Source organism: Capricornis sumatraensis, chromosome 6 (genome assembly GCF_032405125.1).
Source record: "Capricornis sumatraensis isolate serow.1 chromosome 6, serow.2, whole genome shotgun sequence".
Taxonomy (NCBI): Eukaryota; Metazoa; Chordata; class Mammalia; order Artiodactyla; family Bovidae; genus Capricornis; species Capricornis sumatraensis.
This window is the reverse complement of record NC_091074.1, coordinates 59,288,974-59,294,541: the sequence shown is the minus strand read 5'-3', so window position 1 is coordinate 59,294,541 and position 5,568 is coordinate 59,288,974. Positions and strand designations below refer to the sequence as shown.

The 5,568-nt window shown below is 39.9% G+C and overlaps 1 non-coding gene across 1 annotated transcript; it reads left to right on the top strand.

The window, feature by feature from the left end:
- Positions 1–5,143: 5,143 nt before the first annotated feature.
- Positions 5,144–5,216, top strand: TRNAC-ACA (transfer RNA cysteine (anticodon ACA)). The gene has a single exon. It is a non-coding gene; the product is annotated as a tRNA-Cys (tRNA).
- Positions 5,217–5,568: the final 352 nt, after the last annotated feature.

Here is a 5,568-nt window from a genome sequence, read left to right as displayed (position 1 = left end):
TTTCGCTTCCCTTCTTTTCACAGCTATTTGTAAGGCCTCCTTAGACAGCTGTTTTGCTTTTTTGCATTTCTTTTTCCCAGGGATGGTTTTGATTCCTGTCTCCTGTACAATGTCATGAACCTCCTCCATCTTGGAACAATCCCACCATACTTTTCATCTTGTGTGCTTGCCTGGTGGCTCAGACAGTAAAGAATCTGCCTGGAATGCAGGAGAACTTGGTTCAATCTCTGGGTTAAGAAGAAGCATATTTATTTAGTATTGCTTGGGTGAAAAACAAAATTTTTTTTTAAAGAGTTGTCTGAAAAATGCTAAATATGTGAAATTTGTTAAATAAAAATGTAAAAGCTGTTAAATAGGCAAAAAGAATTAACATTTTATCAAGTAAATCTATATGTGAAAATATAATTTTATGCCAGTAAATATTAGTCTACAACAGTCTTTTAAATGGCTGAAAAAATTTTATTAGGTAAATTTAACATAATCTGTTTTAAAATTCCCAACTCTTGGAAACTCAGTGTATTTTTTTTTCAAGTTTCATTGTTATAAATAATATAATGGATAAACATTCTTCTGGTTAAGTCTCCTAGGAGGTTTTTCATGTACAAGAATTATCTTTGACCTGAAGCTAGATCCCAATTCTGAATCCCAAGCTAATATTTTTTTCTCTATGCCAAAGGGGGAGATTTATAGAGCACATTAGATTTTCCATACATGAGTGAGTGAGTGAAGTCATTCAGTCATGTCCAACTCTTTGTGACCCCATGAACTGTAGCCCACCAGGCTCCTCCATCCGTGGGATTCTCCAGGCAAGAATACTGGAGTGGGTTGCCATTTCCTTCTCCAGGGGATCTTCCCAACCCAGGGATTGAACCCAGGTCTCCCGCATTGCAGGCAGATGCTTTAACCTCTGAGCCACCAGGGAAGCCCATTTTCCATACATAGGTCTGCACAAATACAGAAAAGAACATGCAAAGATTCCTACAAACACATACATAGAAGTTTATATTGATTGCCATTGATTGCCCAGCTCAAATAAGTGCAATTCTCACTCCAGAGTAACTGACTGACAGTTTATTAAATAACATGCTTTCTGAGACATACAGTCAAGAAAAAATGCAGTTCTTGTCTAACTTATATGGTCCTAATGACTTGGATCAGGAATCTCTTCTGACTCAAAATCTGTGGGTCAGAATCTCTTTAAAAGTTTTTCAGATAATTTCTCTGGTGGGCCAGTGGCTAAAACTCTGTGCTCCCAATGCAGGGGACCTAGGTTCGATCCCTGATCAGGGAACTAGATCCCACATGTTGCAACTAAACAGCCTGTATACCATAAGAAAGATTAAAGATCCTGTGTGTCGCAACTAAGACTTTGTGCAGCCAAATAAATACTTTTCAAATAAAAAATCAAAATGTAAATATTTTTTAAAAAGAATTTTCCAACTTTTGTAACTTAACCAATGGGCGGGGCGCAGGGGGAACTGTGTTATGCTCGTGCACCAAAAAAATGCATAGCTCTAATTTTTCTGCCTTTATCTTTGTCTCTTTATTGACTCATAAAGGTAATTAACATGGAAAAACTGGTGAACCATATGGCAACAGTGTTCAGCACTAACAATGTTACATACACACTCACACACATACGCATATGTTACCTGGGTAACTGCACACAGAAGTACAAATGAATCTGATGACAAATGTAACTGAAGCAAGATTTCATGGCCTTTGAAAGGCTTACAATCTACTATGAATAGAAAACACTGAATGTGTTTTCATATATGGAGGAATAAATGGCCTCAAATCCTATTTCCAATTCAAATGTAACATTTTCCTGAGAAGCATAGGCTGCCAAGCAGAATGCTGTGTCTTAAACAAGTTTTCTATAGATGCTACCAATCTATTTCAAATCCAACACATTCCCTTAGATTCTCTCTCTAGCAGTTCACATAAAATATACAGCATATTAATGTAATTTATCCATCTTGTTCAAGAAGGATAGAGCAAGGTTTACATCAATTCTGTCAAGAGAGTACAGAATTGGTAAGGTGAATTGATTTCCCATTTACCGTCTCTGGAGATGATTTCCTTGAAAATGAGATGTGTTTGGATTTAACCTTCATGAATAGCAAATCAATGACCATTTCACTTTCCTTCATTCTCTTCATAAGGAGGCAGCATGGACCGGCTCCCTAGCCATGGAGAAGTGGTAATGCCAGAGGAGCTACTGCTGATTAAGGAACCACTTTTTCCTGTGGTCAGGTATGGTTGTGAGAGTTGGACTGTGAAGAAGGCTGAGCACTGAAGAATTGATGCTTTTGAACTGTGGTGTTGGAGAAGACTCTTGAGAGTCCCTTGGACTGCAAGGAGATCCAACCAGTCCATTCTGATGGAGATCAGCCCTGGGATTTCTTTGGAAGGAATGATGCTAAAGCTGAAACTCCAGTACTTTGGCCACCTCATGTGAAGAGTTGACTCATTGTTAAAAACTCTGCTGCTGGGAGGGATTGGGGGCAGGAGGAGAAGGGGATGACAGAGGATGAGATGGCTGGATGGCATCACTGACTGGATGGACATGAATCTGAATGAACTCTGGGAGTTGGTGATGGACAAGGAGGCCTGGTGTGCTATGATTCATGGGGTCACAAAGAGTTGGACACAACTGAGCTGAACTGAACTAGTATATACCACAACCCACACATCACTAGTAAATTTCAGAAACTATAATGTCTGCTACTATGTAAGCCAAAAGCAGAAAATGTCACATTTCCTCTCACTTTGAAATCTCACAAATGCCTCTTAATGACAGAACCTAAGAGGAGAGCAGCTGGCAAAGGGGCCTGAGAAATGTGGTTTGTAGACTTCCAGATGCAGCAGTAGAGGACCAAGTGTGAATGAGGAAGCATCCAGCTTTGATAAATAAGTGCCATATGTATTAAAAAGAAAAAAAAGGCAGAAAAACAAAGTAGAATTAAGGAATTCAGAGGAAACATAATACAGGGAATAGGAACCAAACAGCACTTATTAAAGTAATAATCAACACCTTTAAATAAATAAGAGAAGGCATAACCTTCATACAACAAGACACTCTTAAGGGGAATTTCAAAAAGAAAATGGTAGAGTTCTTGAAAAAAACCAAAATGTCTTTAAAAATTCATAAGAAGGTTGGGAAGGGAAGATTAAGTCAAAAATCCACCCCCCACTTTTTTTAAATACTGATAGGAAGTAGAGGAAAGACAGGAAAATCAGAGCATATTTTTGAGGAGTTTGTCATCTGAATTAGAATTTCAAAAAAGAGAATATCAACAAAAAAATAGTGGAGAGGAAGCTATAAAAGATATAATAGAAGAAATTTTCTCAGAATTGAAGAAAATAAACCTATAATTTGAAGAGGCCCATGAAGTACCCCAAGATACCAAGCACTTCATCATAAAATTTAGCATACCAGAAACAAAAAAATCATAAAAGTTTAAATAAACAAAAAAAGAGGGCACAACAAAGATTCAGGAATAAGAATGCCATCAGACATCTAAAAAGCAAAAATAAAGGGAAGAGGCATAGAAAATATCATCAAAATTATGAGGAAGAAATACTTTCCAGCTTAGAATTCTTTCCCATTTACATTATCAAACAAGGCATAAAGAATTTTTAAAATGCAAGGTACTCTTCAGGTAACCTCTCTCTCAAGAACTGTTTCCCAGAAAGCTATTCGAGTGTAAATTCCAGCCAAAGAAAGGAGCAAACCGTGAAGCCACAAGAGGGCTTCTCTGGGGGCTCAGCAGTAAAGAATCCACTGAGGAGATCCAGGTTCAATCCCTGATCCAGGAAGATCTTACATATAGCGGAGCAACTAAGCTTACGGACCAGAACGATTGAGCCTGTGCTCTGTACAGTATTTGTGCCACAACTGCTGAAGCTAGTGCACCCTAGAGCCTGTGCTCTGCAGCAAGAGAAGCCACCACAATGAGAAGCTGGAGCACCACAGCTAGAGAGTAGCCCCCATTCGCAGCAATGAGGACTCAGCACAGCCAAAGCTAAGAAAATTAAATTGAAACAAAAGAAGCCACAAGATACAAAAAAGAAGCTAAACAATGAGAGAGGAGAGGAAATTTGGAAGGAGTGGTTTCTTGGTGAGCAGTTCTTCAACAGCCTAGAGGCAACCAGCCCAGACTGGAGGAGTGGGATGAAAGGCTCCAAAAGAGCTGTTTGCATGGTGGTGCTGCGCTATGCTTAGTCGCTCAGTGGTGTCCAACTCTTTGCCACCCCATGGGTTGTAGGCTGCCAGGTTCTTTTGCTCATGGGGATTCTCTAGGCAAGAATACTGGAGTGGGTTGCTATGCCCTCCTCCAGAGGATCTTCCTAACCCAGGGATTGAAATAGGTCTCCCTCATTGCAGGCAGATTCTTTACCCTCTGAGTCACCAGGGAAACCCATGAATATGGGAGTGGGTAGCCTATCCCTTCTCCAGGGGATCTTCCCAACCAAGGAATCAAACCAATGTCTCTGGCATTGCAGCTGGATTCTTTATCAGCTGAGCAATCAGGGAAGCCCTTTCATGGTGGGGGTAAAGCTAATAGATTATCTGATGAGTGTAGCTCTGCAAGAAAGACATGTACATTCTGAAAAAAATGTTTGGAAAAGAAGTAATAATAGACACATATGATAAAACATAGCCATCATAAACTTCAGGAGAAGAAACTGTAAGGAACTACAATCATATTACATTTTATGATAGTTTATGTATGAACAATCATCTCACATGCTAGTAAAGTAATGCTCAAAATTCTTCCAGCCAGGCTTCAGCAATACACGAACCGTGAACTTCCAGATGTTCAAGCTGGTTTTAGAAAAGGCAGAGGAAACAGAGATCAAATTGCCAACATCCACTGGATCATCAAAAAAGCAAGAGAGTTCCAGAAAAACATCTATTTCTGCTTGATTGACTATGCCAAAGCCTTTGACTATGTGGATCACAATAAACTGTGGAAAATTCTTAAAGAGATGGGAATACCAGGCCATCTGACCTCTTGAGAAACCTGTATGCAGGTCAGGAAGCAACAATTAGAACTGGACATGGAACAACAGACTGGTTTCAAATTTGGAAAAGAGTACATCAGGATATATATTGTCACTGTGCTTATTTAGGGCTTCCCTGATGGCTCAGAGGGTAAAGCGTCTGCCTACAATGCAGGAGACCCAGGTTCAATCCCTGGGTCGGGAAGATCCCCTGGAGAAGGAAATGGCAACCCACTCCAGTATTCTTGCCTGGAGAATCCCCTGGACAGAGGAGCCTGGTGGGCTACAGTCCATGGGGTCACAAAGAGTTGGTATATGCAGAGTACATCATGAGAATTGCTGGGCTGGAAGAAGCACAAGTTAGAATCAAGATTGCTGGGAGAAATACCAATAACCACAGATATGCAGATGACACCACCCTTATGGCAGAAAGTGGAGAAGAACTAAAAAGCCTCTTGATGAAAGTGAAAGGGTAGACTGAAAAAGTTGGCTTAAATCTCAACATTCAGAAAACTAAGATCATGGTACCTGGCCCCATCACTTTATGGCATATATGCA